The sequence below is a fragment of the Podarcis raffonei genome, chromosome 1, assembly GCF_027172205.1.
Source record: "Podarcis raffonei isolate rPodRaf1 chromosome 1, rPodRaf1.pri, whole genome shotgun sequence".
Lineage (NCBI taxonomy): Eukaryota > Metazoa > Chordata > Lepidosauria > Squamata > Lacertidae > Podarcis > Podarcis raffonei.
In genome coordinates, this window is record NC_070602.1 from 29,449,488 (window position 1) to 29,465,875 (window position 16,388).

Here is a 16,388-nt window from a genome sequence, read left to right on the forward strand (position 1 = left end):
TTTAAACTGACTAATGTGGGGGAGGGAGACAGTGCTCCTGAAGGTAGGAGTCTATCAATTGATGAAGATGATCATCCAAATGTCATAGACCGAATGGAGCAAACAGCACACAGACCTAGTGGTGGGAGGAAAAAATCCTTAAATAAGAGACACGGGGGAATGATTAATGGACTTCAATGTCTGTACACTAATGCACAAAGTATGGGAAATAAACAAGATGAGCTTGAGCTCTTGGTACAGCAAACTAAATATGACATAATAGGAATCACTGAAACCTGGTGGGATAAGTCCCACGATTGGAATGTAATAATGGAGGGATACAATCTATTTCAGAGAAACAGACCAGACAAGAAAGGAGGAGGAGTGGCGTTATATGTCAGGGATGTGTATACCTGTGAAGAGATCCAAGATTTAGAACCTCAAAGCCAAAGTGAGAGCATTTGGGTCAAAATTAAGGGAGAGAAGAATAACAGTGACCTCATTGTGGGAGTTTACTATAGATCCCCAAGCCAAACGGAGGACATAGATGATGCCTTCCTGGAACAGATGGCCAAGCATGCAAAAGGAAGGGAGATAGTAGTAATGGGGGACTTCAATTACCCGGATATTTGTTGGATGTCAAACTCAGCCAAGAGCATAAGGTCAAACAGATTCCTCACTGGCCTTGCAGACAACTTCATTGTCCAGAAAGTGGGAGAAGCAACAAGAGGAACAGCCATTTTAGATCTGGTCCTAACCAATGTTGATGACCTGGTTAGTGGGGTAGAAGTGGAAGGATCATTAGGCGCGAGTGATCATGCTCTTCTGAAGTTTACTATACAGCGGAAAGGAGCAGCCAAGCATACTAGGACTCAATTTCTCGACTTTAAGAAAGCCGACTTCATAAAACTTAGGGAAGTGCTTGGTGAGATCCCATGGACAGTAATACTAAAAGGAAAGGGAGTTCATGATGGCTGGGAGTTTGTTAAGAGGGAGATAGTAAAAGCACAACTTCAGGCAATACCAATGAGACGGAAACATGGAAGGTGCCTAAAGAAGCCAGGGTGGCTATCTAAAGAACTTTTAACTGAGTTAAGATTAAAAAAGGATGTGTACAAAAAATGGAAAAGGGGGGAAACCACCAAAGAGGAATTCAAACAAATAGCCAGCACGTGTAGACACAAAGTCAGAAAAGCTAAAGCACAGAATGAACTCAGGCTTGCTAGAGAGGTTAAAAGCAACAAAAAAGGCTTTTATGGGTATGTTCGTAGCAAAAGGAAGAACAAAGAAACAGTGGGGTCACTCAGAGGAGAAGATGGTGAAATGCAAACAGGGGACACAGAAAGGGCTGAACTCCTCAATGCCTTCTTTGCCTCAGTCTTCTCCAATAAAGAAAACAATGCCCGACCTGAAGAATTTGGAGCAAATGATTCAGCAGAGGAAACACAGCCCAGAATAACTAAGGAGATAGTACAAGAATACTTGGCTAATCTAGATGTATTCAAGTCTCCAGGGCCAGATGAACTGCATCCAAGAGTATTAAAAGAACTGGCAGATGTGATTTCAGAACCACTGGCAGTCATCTTTGAGAATTCCTGGAGAACAGGCGAAGTCCCGGCAGACTGGAGGAGGGCAAATGTTGTCCCTATTTTCAAAAAGGGGAAAAGAGAGGACCCAAATAATTACCGCCCAGTCAGTCTGACATCAATACCAGGGAAGATTCTGGAGCAGATCATTAAGCAAACAGTCTGTGAGCACCTAGAAAGGAATGCTGTGATCACCAATAGTCAGCATGGATTTCTGAAAAATAAGTCATGTCAGACTAACCTGATCTCGTTTTTTGACAGAATTACAAGCCTGGTAGATGAAGGGAACGCAGTGGATGTAGCCTACCTTGATTTCAGTAAGGCATTTGACAAGGTGCCCCATGATATTCTTGTAAAGAAGCTGGTAAAATGCGGTCTTGACTATGCTACCACTCAGTGGATTTGTAACTGGCTGACTGACCGAACCCAAAGGGTGCTCATCAATGGTTCCTCTTCATCCTGGAGAAGAGTGACTAGTGGGGTGCCACAGGGTTCTGTCTTGGGCCCGGTCTTATTCAACATCTTTATCAACGACTTGGATGATGGACTCAAGGGCATCCTGATCAAATTTGCAGATGACACCAAACTGGGAGGGGTGGCTAACACCCCAGAGGACAGGATCACACTTCAAAACGACCTTGACAGATTAGAGAACTGGGCCAAAACAAACAAGATGAATTTTAACAGGGAGAAATGTAAAGTATTGCACTTGGGCAAAAAAAATGAGAGGCACAAATACAAGATGGGTGACACCTGGCTTGAGAGCACTACATGTGAAAAGGATCTAGGAGTCTTGGTTGACCACAAACTTGACATGAGCCAACAGTGTGACGTGGCAGCTAAAAAAGCCAATGCAATTCTGGGCTGCATCAATAGGAGTATAGCATCTAGATCAAGGGAAGTAATAGTGCCACTGTATTCTGCTCTGGTCAGACCTCACCTGGAGTACTGTGTCCAGTTCTGGGCACCACAGTTCAAGAAGGACATTGACAAACTGGAACGTGTCCAGAGGAGGGCAACCAAAATGGTCAAAGGCCTGGAAACGATGCCTTATGAGGAACGGCTAAGGGAGCTGGGCATGTTTAGCCTGGAGAAGAGGAGGTTAAGGGGTGATATGATAGCCATGTTCAAATATATAAAAGGATGTCACATAGAGGAGGGAGAAAGGTTGTTTTCTGCTGCTCCAGAGAAGCGGACACGGAGCAATGGATCCAAACTACAAGAAAGAAGATTCCACCTAAACATTAGGAAGAACTTCCTGACAGTAAGAGCTGTTCGACAGTGGAATTTGCTGCCAAGGAGTGTGGTGGAGTCTCCTTCTTTGGAGGTCTTTAAGCAGAGGCTTGACAACCATATGTCAGGAGTGCTCTGATGGTGTTTCCTGCTTGGCAGGGGGTTGGACTCGATGGCCCTTGTGGTCTCTTCCAACTCTATGATTCTATGATTCTATGATTCTAGGAATAGCATTGTATATAAAGGATGTGTATACTTGTGAAGAAATCCATGATCTGGAGCATGAAAAGCAGATTGAGAGTATATGGGTAAAAATTGTAGGAGAGAGAAACAACAGTGCCCTTGCTATGGGTGTCTGCTCTTGACCGCCTAGCCAGACTGAAGCCTTGGATGATGCTTTATTAGAGCAGATTACCAAACATTTGAAAAGGAGAGAAATAGTAATCATGGGGACTTCAACTTCCCTGATAGCTGTTGGGACTCAAACTCTGCCAAGAGTGTAAGGTCTGACAAATTCCTCCATTGCCTCTATTGTCTGACAAATTCCTCCAATTTCATTTCCCAGAAGGTGGAAGAACCGACAAGGGGATCATCTATCTTGGACCTGGTCCTCACCAATAGGGAGGAACTGATTAATGAGGTGGAAGTGCCTGGAAACTTGGGAGGAAGTGATCATATTATCCTGGGTTTCAGGATACAGAGGCAAGGGAAAACTGAGTGTAGTCGGACACACACACTGGATTTTAAGAAGGCCAATTTTGAGATGAAGGTGATGGATTACATGGAACTGGCGGAAATGACTGGCAGAATCCGAGACCAGGGAAAAGAGTCGGTGGAGGAAGATTGGAAGAAATTTAAAGACTATTTACAGAAACATTGTAAAATTAATGAATGTTAGAAGGATGTTGGAATGATGTTAAGTGGTTTTAGCAGAAATGTTATAAAGGATTAAGAAAAAACTGACTGTTAATTGGTGAAAGGAGGGAAAGTAAAGTTACATTGTGATAGGAATTTTATGGTCTTAGATATATGGCAACGTTCATAACCACACGTACATAGATCAGCACAGGAAAGCCAACCTGGAACCATTTTGATTCCTAAACTGAGCAAATGTTTCTCTGCATGGTCAAAATGGAAAAGCCTCCCCATTGTCTCTTCCTTCACAAATCCTGTCTTAATCTGTGTTTGAATAAGGGTGTGAGCCTTATCATTACAAAAGACTGCCCAGGCTCCCCAAGAAATCCAATCAAGTAACCTGCCAGACCGGAAATAAACAAAGCGACAGGAGAAAACAACATGCAAATGTTCTGTTTTAGACCGCCTTATCTGAGGGGTGGTCTTAGGTTACACCCTTCTGTGATGAATGCATAATGTTTCTGGGGGTGGTCTTGATCTAGAGGATGGGAATTTCAAAAGTCTTTATAAGCCCTTGCACAGCATTTTTGGGGGTCCTCCTTTCCTGCGAGTGAGGGGAGCACCATGTTGCAACAGATCAATAAAGATCAGGCTTACTAGCTGCTTTGCTTCTCAATATTCTCTGGTTGGCCTCTGTTCTCCTACCAATAGGGAACCTATGTAAAGACTCTATATGGGCTCTTGGATACCCCATAAGGGAAAAGGGCATATTTTTATTTACAACAACATTATATTAAGATAAATTACAGGACAAAAATATGAAAAGATGGAAAGGATTTGCTGAAACAGATAATCGAACTAGAATACAAAAAAGGGAGGTGTGAGGAGGTCAAGGAAATAAGCTAATGAAAGATAAGTTATGGGAAGACACGCTGTATTTTTCTTTCTTGTTTTTTTTAATGGATTTTATTTTTTTGTTTTTTCTTTATTGTGATGTGTTGTATTGTTTTTGTTGGTGTTTTTTACTTTTTCTTTCTGTAACCTTTAAAACTTTAATAAATATTATTTTAAAAAAAAATAAGAAGGCCAATTTTGAAAAGCTGAAGGAACTACTGGGTGTGATCCTGTGGTCAGAAATACTCAATGAGAAGGGAATCCAAGAAGGATGGGAATTTCTAAAAAGAGAAATATTGAAGGCCCAAATGCATACAATACCAACAAGAAAGAAAAGTGGGAGGCATGTAAGGAAACCGGTGTGGCTGCATAAGGAGCTTACAGTTGAGAATTAAAAAGGGCATGTATAAGAAATGGAAGAAAGAGGAAGCCACAAAGGAGGAGTATACATGAGCAGCCAACAGCTGCAGGGGGAAAGTAAGGCTGGCTAAAGCTCAGAATGAGCTCAGGCTTGCAGGACAGGTTAGAAATAATAATAAAATGTTTCTTCGGTTAAGTCTGATGTAAGAAGAACAAGCAAGTGGTAGGTCCTCTGCATGGGGAACACGGAGAAATGCTATTGGGTGACAGAAAAAATGTGGAACTATTTAACACCCCTATTCAGTGCTGTCTTATTAAGCACCTTGAATTACCTGAGAAAAGTATCCTTCCTGCTTTGCATTTTCCGAAGGAGATTGAGAGAAGCAGTGTCCTGTAGCAGGGCTCCTGGGAGTCAGGTTTCCCAAGGGAGTCTCATAAGCATCCATTCCTTTCTTTGTTAGGTACTTGAGGAAGAGATAAGGAACTTTTTTCTCATTAACAGAAAGGTCCTGTTGATTACAGAAGAGGGGAAAACAAACTATAGTTTGCTGTGGCACATTACAGCCATAATGAGGCTCAGAAGAGCCAACTGATGAGTATTGGAGATGGTTATTGATTTTTAAATGATGGAAGATTCAGCACACAGAAGTGAATCTAGGAGCCAGACTCATTCTTCATGCCATGTTTCTTGGTTACATATAGTCAGCACAGTACAAAGAGAGGGGAGTTCAGTACGTTCTTGGCATCCGTCCGTCTTGGGAGACATTGGAGGAGTGCACCTTTGAAGGTTAAGCTACCCCTCCCAGTTTGTTGCCATCTGCAAATTTGATGAGCATCCCCTCAATTCCTTCAGCCAAGTTGTTTGAATCGGAACTAACGGAGCAAATTGGGTTTTTTGTGGGTTGCCGTTTGCTCCAGTGCAGCGGTAAAATGGTTTGTTTTGGTTTTTTTTCAGGGAAAGTGCCAGAGCTAAAATAAAATAAAAACACAACTTGGACATGCGGCATTAAAGTGGAGACCTGTGACTGGAAAACATGGTGCAAAAAAAGAAGTCTGGATGAGCCCTTAGATTCTATTAAAGTCTGTTTGCCAGTCTTTTTGACCTCTTCGGGTTGTTTTCCCCTCAGACTATTTAACAGGTTCTGCCCAGAGCCAGTTTAGTTTCCGGACTCAGTTCAGAGTGCTGGTTTTAACATAAAGCTTCTTGACCCCAATACCCCAAAGACTGCTGTTCCCTATAGGAAGGGTCAGAGGGCCTTTTCAGTGGTAGTCCCTCACTTGTGGAATTCTGTCCCCAGGGAGGCATGCCTGGCACCAACTTAATCTATTTTTAGGTGCCAGGTTTTTGGTCCTCAATTTGAAGGATTTCAGGAACTTGCAGTCTCTTTTAGTGGGGCAGGACATGTCTTTTATTTATACAGATGTGTTTTTTAGGTTTTGATCAGTTGTGCTTCTTGTAATTGTTTCAGTGTTTAAGTCACTTTGGCTGCTTTTGTGAGGAAAGCGACTAATTAGTATTTATTATTACTACTATTATCATTTCCAATCCTTTTCCCACAGTTCTCGAAAAATGGAAAGCCTTAAAGGAAACAAGCTCTACCTATTGACTTTACCCAACTTGAGTCACACCTGACTGCAGCTTTCTAAATGCAGTAGTGCAGGGAGTGGGGTCACAATAGATAATAGGAGAGGTTTAATGTCAATTTTTCTTCCCAGGGGACCCTAGGAATTACAGGTCTGAGAGAGGAATGGGGTCTCCTAACAACTCCCAGCACCTTTAACAAGTGAAAGCTCCTAGAATTCTTTAGCGAAAGCCGTGACTATTTAAAGTCGTATCATGGTGCTTTAAATGTATGTTGTGAATATGGCAAAAGTCAAACTTCCTCACATTGGGCCTCTTAAGCCAAGGAATGAGAGTGAACATCGACCAGAATAATGAAAACAAAACAAAGATGACACAGCTGGGGGGGGGAAACACTTGTCGCAGACACAGCAGACCCAAGAAGTGTGGGAATGTTCAGGGGTGCAGGAGAGGATATATTGTGAGATTATATCCTAATCCAATTTGTGCTAACAAGTTCCCAAAATATCAGCAGAGTTTATAGACATTCCCCTTTAAGTTCGCAACGGTAACGTTTGCACAGGTTCGCTAGAACCTCTATAATAATTACTCTGGTAATTTCCCCTTTGTTCCCTCTTAAAATACAAGACACAACACAGTCTTTATAAAAGTATAAAAGAGTTTACTCACGTTCTGTTCACAATATGATCCCAGAAGGCAGACAGGCTTAAAAAGGTAAAATACATTTAGAATCTATCTTGTAGCAAGATAGTCCTTATCTCCTCTCTTGGCTGGGAGCCAAGAGAGCATCCTTAGATGTTTCCTCATGGAAGGAAGATGGCAGAGAGAGATGGCAGAGAGAGAGAGATGGCTGCCTGCCCTGTGCTTTTGTCATTTACCTGCACAGGTGAGGCCACACCCACCTCTGGTCACATGCGGAGGAAGTCCGTCCCCAGGAAGTTTACCTGCTTGCTAGACAGACATCCCTCCCCATGTTCTAACATGTACACTCTAGGAATGTTGTCATTGACTGCTCCTGTGTTTACATCCCACAAGAAGCTGGTGGCAAAAGTGACCTCCCTGGGGTCCAAGCCTGGGCAGTGTGTTGGAAGATTCTGCGCTGCCCAGATGACAAGGACTGCCCCCCCCCCTTTCGGCCCCTTTCAAAGGAAAGTAGAGCAATACATTTGGCACCAGCTTGGCTGCAGGAGTTGCAGGAAGGAGACATACAAGGTGCAATCCAATCATTTTAGGAACTCCAGATATGAGTAGGGTTTACTCCTTAGCCTTTTCTTCTCTCAAAGATGTCCCGCGAGGTAGCGGAGTTTTAGGATCAGAGTTTTCCTTCTCCTGGATGGGCTACCTTCCCAAGTTGAAGAGCCCCATCTGCCCCTCATTTCCCTCAACAGCACGCGCAGAAACCGCTTCTTTGACCATTGCACCCACTATTGGTGTCGCCTGCTCAATCCACTGGAGCAGGGGAAGTCCCTAACTCACCAGGGGTTTAAAGACCTATTGGCTACTCTCACCTTGTTTAACTGATCAGTCAAAGCCAGTTCTGGGGTGCGGCCACTGCTGCATGTTGACTAGGACCCACAGGTGAGAGCTAAGTGCATGGTGGGGGCCAATGACAGACAAACTACCCCAGAAGGAGCATGGCGGGTCCCCCAGCAGAGATAGTAGAACAAAAGCACACGGGCTGCTGTGTGTTTCAGGGTCTCCAAAGAAGAAACGCGAGAGAACCAGCTATTAAAAAACACACACACAGCCTGCTGTCAACATCTGGCATCCTAGGACAGCTGCTAGACTCCAGGGTCCAGTTCCAGCCCCTCTATGACAATTGTGTCTTAAGCCTGCATTTAACTTTCCCATAATTCCCTTGGAGGGGTGCCATGTCAGGTGCTCTGGGCATTATTGGGAAATTAAAATGGCCACACCTGGCCACCTTTGAATTGTTGCTGATGTTACAAGTGCCAGGAAAGCCTAAAGGGGCATTTTGCCCAGGATCCACTCAAGCCTGTAGCCTTTCTTGAACGCCATCATGCAAGGAGGATATTGTTCTATTTGGGCATGTCAGCCACTATCATTCAAGATAAACAAAGAGGAGGCAGATATCAGTCGTGTTTGTTATAGGATACAAGGCGGAAATAGGCCCATATCACATCTCCTGGCCCAATATGGCAGCCACGAAACCCACTTTGGAAAAGGTCATTCCGGCATAAAGTGGCCCATCTCGTGCTTTGAAAAGCCTCCCTTCTGGATGATCCCTTTTGCCATTTCTGATCTGCTCCTTCCCCCTTGTGGCTGCTCCTGGCGTAACAGCTAAACACCACGCAGATTACAGCTGCTAGAAGCCTTCAAACACAATGCCATTTCTGTTGAGAACCAGACCGAGTGCTCAGAAGCACGATCCACCACCGGTGCCTTGACTCACACAGCACTTGGCGCACTGCATAACAAAGGGAGTAAAGAGAGAGAGAGAGAGAGAGAGAGAGAGAGAGAGAGAGGGAGAGAGAGAAAGGGAGAGAGTTATCCTCTGGCAGAATCATGAGCGATTTGGGAGTTTCTGCCTTTTTTTCTTGCTGGGTTTATGTGCCTTTATTTAGCAACAGCCTGGCATGCGGGCTTCTATCAGCCTGGAGATGCAGTGATGGAGAAAGATAAACCTGCTGGTCTGGGAAGGTGAGGCTCTAGCTGACTCCAGTAGCAGATGCTGCTCCTGCATCTCATCCTGCAGATCAAGGCGCAGAAAGGCCATCTAGCTATGAGTCCTCTGCCTGGCACATTTCCACCTGCCCTGGGAGGGCAGTGCCCTGGCTGACGTCAGCTACTAAGGCTCCTCCCTGACACGTTTGGGGGAATGTTTTTTCCTAGTTTGCCACCGTGGAGATAATATGGTCTTTTACGAAATGTGTTTGATCTATTCAAGAACGTATTTCTGTTGTATCTCAATATTAATTTGTTGATTGTTCTAGTGAGCCACTTTGAGCACAGATTGGAAAAGCAGCATTTAAATAAGCTCGACGATAATGTGTTTTCTCTCATCACACAGCTGTTAGTAAGAGCCTTACATTGGGGACTGTTTAAAGCTCCTGTTTTCATGTGTAACCAATAAAGTTCAACAGGTTTGTTAAGCATATAGAAATCTTATGTACATACACACTACATCTAAGCAGTGATGTCAATGTTTCATCATACTAACAGCATACTGCTAAGTTAGGGGTGGTTTTTGTTTCGGGGGCCGAAGGCTACACTTAAAAATCAACAACACGCCTTTATTTTTGAATTTTCGTCATAGTTACAAAAGAACAAATACATCTAAGATAAATCCTCAGTTGCTCCCCCACCCCTCACAACAGCACATGCTGAACCCATAAAAAACAAGTCAGGTATCTTCAACCTAGGATCCACTTTTAACCCAAACATGCATTTGGGGACCCAGTTTTCAATCTTTTACCATATATTGGCATGGTGGTAGTGCTCCTGTTATGGCCCAGCTTGAGTCAGGCCGTGACCCAGCAGTTGAAGATCAGTGAGGTAAGTGATGATCTACTCCACCTGTTGTTTTGTGAGTAACTGCGGTCATTGAGGATAAGATAAGATAAAATAACAGGTTATGTGTTGGTGGTGGAGTTCATCTCTGTGTTGCTGGTGGATTTGTCATCATACTGCCTTGTCTGATGTATTAAACATACCAAGTTCCTTCAGAGTAATATTTGGGGGGTTTTGTTTGTTTGTTTTTTAGAGCTTTAAGTTGCTTTGTCATTTTTTCCATGAGGGCAATGTTCCAGACTCTTTCTAGTTATGCCTCCTGTGATAGATTGGCAGCTATTCTCCAATAGCTGATCTATTATTTGCTTAGCTGCTATAAAAAGGATTAGCAAGGCTTTAAACATCGGGGGGGGGGGCGGGATCCAACTAACTAGTGCTGCTAGCGGAAGCCTGAGCAAGGACTTTTGCAGTGGGGCTTTTCTCCCTCTCCTCCCCCTCGCACCCTCTAAAATGGGCTTGGGGGGGGGAGTTAGGAGAACCCCCAGAACAGTGCAAGGGGGGATAGGGAATCATTCTGACTGGCATGCTGAAAAGCTTGTGCTGATTGAATGATCTAATTAAAAATACACAAGGTGGTTTGCAATAGAAAATCACCTATCAGACAATATTATTTATTTGAGTATATGGTGCCATGGCTACACAAGGTCTTTACAGAGGTCTCCCACATCCACCACTCTAACCAATGGTCAACAGTCTTTCTCCATTAGACACAGGGAGAAAGTACATCCATGCCTGCAGCCACAATGTTAGCTATCTGCCTCATTAAGATAGTAGTTGTGCAACCATATTGTTGCCAAGTACCGGTATGCATTCTGAATTAAATATATGGCACATGATACCTTTAAGATGACAAATCACACCATTCCAAACTGCACCAGTTTGGACACCTCTCAAAGTACTGTCACCCAATTTGGTGTGACAGTTCCTGAGATTGTACATTTGGATAGCATTTTGAAACAAGATGGGGGACCAAAATGTTTTAACTTATTTTCTTCCTTAGAATTCCAATATTAGTTGATATATTGGTGGTCTCATTCTAGTGGTCAACAAAAGAGATTCAAATACTCTCTCAAGGCAAATCTTTAAAAAAAATGTAGTATAAACACCAACAACTGGGAAACACTGGCCTGTGAGCGCTCCAATTGGAGAATAGCCTTTACCAAAGGTGTCATGGGTTTTGAAAACGCTCAAACTCAGGACGAAAGGGAGAAACATGCTAAGAGGAAGGCATGCTTGGCAAACCCTCACCATGATCAACTCCCACCTGGAAATCTTGTTGGAAACACGCCGGGTAAGGCCGCCAACTTCCCAAGTCTTCGGGGCGTATCTCCGATGGTCCTCCCTGGCTATAAATCTCCATCAGTCCAGAGAGACCAGTGATAAGCGACTTTGGTCTGAGGAAACAGTGTTGACTCTTGCAGCCTTCAGATGTGAACAGGAGATTGAGCATAAGGTTGCTGTCTCAGAAGCTTCATAGAAGAAGAGAGTATGTGTCAAGGTGAACACAGAGTTGGAACAAGGCATGAAAGCACAACTGCTAAGTGCAGGTTTGCCCCAGGAGTTTTGGGCTGAATTGCTGAACGCTTTTTCTTACACGTGGGTAAGAAAGGTTTCCGCTGGTATGGAAAGTTCTCCTTTTGATAAACTCTTCCAGAGAAAACCTTCTGTCAAGCACTTAAAGCTTTTCGGGTCTCACATGTGGGTAGAAACCGCAAGAAGAAGAGTGTGGATTTGATATCCCGCTTTATCACTACCCGAAGGAGTCTCAAAGCGGCTAACGTTCTCCTTTCCCTTCCTCCCCCACAACAAACACTCTGTGAGGTGAGTGGGGCTGAGAGACTTCAAAGAAGTGTGACTAGCCCAAGGTCACCCAGCAGCTGCATGTGGAGAAGCGGGGAAGCGAACCCGGTTCCCCTGATTACGAGTCTACCGCTCTTAACCACTACACCACACTGGCAAGGTGCAAAAGGTGCACAGAGCATTTTCACGGGTTATGAGAAAGGTCAACACAGAGTTTTATTGCCTGATTCTGACACAGTGATTCTTACTAGGAATATAGAATGCACTGCATGACAGGAGAGAGAGGTTCTCCACAGTTTCCCCATCAATGCCAACACAGATGTAGATTCTGACATTGAGAGTGACACTGAAAGCACCACTGACAGTTCTAGTACAGATGACACAGTTATTGAGAGAGGTACACAAGCAATGTCCAGGCCATCGTCTTAGGCTGAACTGGAATTGCCAGAGCCACTGTTTACTGTTGGTCATGGTTCTCCCAAATGTTCTCCTAAGGAAGAACCAGCCAGCAAGGAGGATTTGCACCTGATACGTAAATCTGAGAGAGTCACAAAGGGACTGCCTGTAAATTTCACTCAGGTAGTCACTGTGGGGAGCATTCAGAATACAGTGGTTCCTCGGTGTAGTGATCAGGTGGGATTGCTATGAGGAGTTATAAGAAATATAGAGTAAGCCATCTGTGTCAGCAATGAAAGCATTGCGTTGACTGGGTTTAAACTATTTTGATATGATTCTTGATCAATCCACACCTCTGCATTCCTGTTCCATTTCTCTTTCTTGACAAGTCACATACTGCAGGCAGGCATCCTGGGTCATCAAAGATAGTGGGCAGCTTCTTTTGATGTAGCTTTTCTGGTATGTTAATCTTAGGATATTAATCTTAGGGCCAGGAAACAGATCTCACTGAAGGTGATAATTAATGATCGCTGTCCTCCTGGCCATCCTTATCATGTATATGCTTGTTTATCACCTCCCGGGATTGCCAAATGCACTCCTTTGTAGTTCTGTTTTGTTTGTTGTTGTTGTTTAGTCGTTTAGTCGTGTCCGACTCTTCGTGACCCCATGGACCAGAGCACGCCAGGCACCTCTGTCCTCCACTACCTCCCGCAGTTTGGTCAAACTCATGCTGGTAACCTCGAAAACACTATCCAACCATCTCATCCTCTGTCGCCCCCTTCTCCTTGTGCCCTCCATCTTTCCCAGCATCAGTGTCTTCTCCAGGGAGTCTTCTCTTCTCATGAGGTGGCCAAAGTACTGGAGCCTCAGCTTCACGATCTGTCCTTCCAGTGAGCACTCAGGGCTGATTTCATTAAGAATGGATGCGTTTGATCTTCTTGCAGTCCATGGGACTCTCAAGAGTCTTCTCCAGCACCATAATTCAAAAGCCTCAATTCTTCGGCGATCAGCCTTCTTTATGGTCCAGCTCTCACTTCCATACATCACTACTGGGAAAACCATGGCTTTAACTATACGGACCTTTGTTGGCAAGGTGACGTCTCTACTTCTCAAGATGCTGTCTAGGCCTGTCATTGCCCTTCTCCCAAGAAGCAGGCGTCTTTTAATTTCGTGGCTGCTGTCACCATCTGCAGTGATCATGGAGCCCAAGAAAGTAAAATCTCTCACTGCCTCCATTTCTTCCCCTTCTATTTGCCAGGAGGTGATGGGACCAGTGGCCATGATCTTCGTTTTTTTGATGTTGAGCCTCAGACCATATTTTGCGCTCTCCTCTTTCACCCTCATTAAAAGGTTCTTTAATTCCTCCTCACTTTCTGCCATCAAGGTTGTGTCATCTGCATATCTGAGGTTGTTGATATTTCTTCCGGCAATCTTAATTCCAGCTTGGGATTCATCCAGCCCAGCCTTTCGCATGATGTATTCTGCGTATAAATTAAATAAGCAGGGAGACAAAATACAGCCTTGTCGTACGCCTTTCCCAATTTTGAACCAATCAGTTGTTCCATATCCAGTTCTAACTGTAGCTTCTTGTCCCACATAGAGATTTCTCAGGAGACAGATGAGGTGATCAGGCACTCCCATTTCTTTAAGAACTTGCCATAGTTTGCTGTGGTCGACACAGTCAAAGGCTTTTGCATAGTCAATGAAGCAGAAGTAGATGTCTTTCTGGAACTCTCTAGCTTTCTCCATAATCCAGCGCATGTTTGCAATTTGGTCTCTGGTTCCTCTGCCTCTTCTAAATCCAGCTTGCACTTCTGGGAGTTCTCGATCCACATACTGTTTGAGCCTTCCTTGTAGAATTTTAAGCATAACCTTGCTAGCGTGTAAAATGAGTGCAATTGTGCGGTAGTTGGAGCATTCTTTGGCACTGCCCTTCTTTGGGATTGGGATGTAGACTGATCTTCTCCAATCTTCTGGCCACTGCTGAGTTTTCCAAATTTGCTGGCATATTGAGTGTAGCACCTTAACAGCATCATCTTTTAAAATTTTAAATAGTTCAGCTGGAATATCATCACTTCCACTGGCCTTGTTATTTGCAGTGCTTTCTAAGGCCCATTTGACTTCACTTTCCAGGATGTCTGGCTCAAGGTCAGCAACCACACTACCTGGGGTGTACGAGACATCCATATCTTTCTGGTATAATTCCTCTGTGTATTCTTGCCACCTCTTCTTGATGTCTTCTGCTTCTGTTAGGTCCTTACCACTTTTGTCCTTTATTATGGTAATCTTTGTACGAAATGTTCCTTTCATATCTCCAATTTTCTTGAACAGATCTCTGGTTCTTCCCATTCTGTTGTTTTCCTCTATTTGTTTGCATTGCTCGTTTAAGAAGGCCTTCTTGTCTCTCCTTGCTATTCTTTGGAAATCTGCATTCAATTTCCTGTATCTTTCACTATCTCCCTCGCATTTTGCTTGCCTTCTGTCCTCCGCTATTTGTAAGGCCTCGTTGGACAGCCACTTTGCTTTCTTGCATTTCCTTTTCATTGGGATGGTTTTCGTTGCTGCCTCCTGTACAATGTTACGAGCCTCCATCCATAGTTCTTCAGGCACTCTGTCCACCAAATCTAAATCCTTAAACCTGTTCGTCACTTCCACTGTGTATTCATAAGGGATTTGACTTAGATTGTATCTTACCGGCCCAGTGGTTTTTCCTACTTTCTTCAGTTTAAGCTTGAATTTTGCTATAAGAAGCTGATGATCTGAGCCACAGTCAGCTCCAGGTCTTGTTTTTGCTGACTGAATAGAGCTTCTCCATCTTTGGCTGCAGAGAATATAATCAATCTCCATTTCTTTTTCTGTTTTGTTTACCCCATGCTTAATTAGTTTTGGTAGTTTAACTTTGTCCCCATGTGGGGTTTGTTGAAATACTCAGAAGAAATCTGATTGGTTCTTACGAACACTCTGTAAAAAGTTCTTTTGTGAATAAAACGACCTGGTCGAGGGGTAGAGGAGAGAGATTATTATACGCACCCTTCCCAGAGTCTTGCTGGTTCAAACCTCTGTGTGTATTCTTATTAATCAGAGTTCAATCCTTCCTTTACTTTGGGAACGCCTCACCTCGGTTTATGAACAGCCTTGTTTATGAACTATTTGGTTTACGAACTCCGCAAAACCGGAAGTAGTGTTTGCGAACTTTACCTCGGTCTACGAACAGAAGCTGAACGGTGGAAGGGCACTGGCGGCGGAAGGCCTCGTTAGGGAAAGCACGCCTCAGTTTAAGAACGGTTTCGGTTTAAGAATGGACTTCTGGAATGAATTAAGTTCATAAACCAAGGTACCACTGTACTATTTTATACCATATTCTCACCCATAATTCAGAGTGCTTGCATTGACCTATAAAGTGCTAGATCTGACATTTTGAAGGCATTTGATTTATCCTACCAATGCTCCAATGTAATGCTATTTTGCAGCGGTTTCCTTTAATCTTTTCTCGCCCTTTTTGTTTCTAATGTTGCTTTGATTTTATTGATTTTATTTCTTGAATGGATTTGTACATTTTGTTGTGAACTGCCTCTGGATATAAGGCAGAGAGAGGGGGAATAAATAAATACGGAAATCAGTCTTGAATATATTGCAGACTTGCATATTTTATCCTCCCCAACCATTTTGTTTTCAATGGCAGAAACTTTGTTCAAACACTGAATGTAGCTATTGTCATAAAATAACATTTGTGTGGGTGTGCACATAAGACATAGAAAAATAGGTAACAGTACACAAGCTGTTGAGTTATACAGAACATCTCTGTTATTGCATATACTTCTGATTAGTTAATGGTAGGCAGACCTCAACCTTTTCTAGCCTCAGACAAGACTAAACAATGAAGAATATTTTCTCTTGCCTTTCATTCTTACGTGATGGTTGTCTGTCCTGTGTCCTTTGCGGTGCACTACTTCTAAGTTTCTCTCTCTTCCTTTTACGTGCAGTTACGTGTTTTCATTTAGTCAGGAAATGCTGCACCAGGAAGTAAGACTAAATTCTTGCATTGTTTTTAAGACACATTCACACAAGAGTGACATCATCAGGAAGTTGGAGTGAATATAACAGAGAGACAAAAGTGCTGTGCCTGCAACTAGGGGAAAGGGGGGTTATTCTGACTGAAACCTCTTTATCTG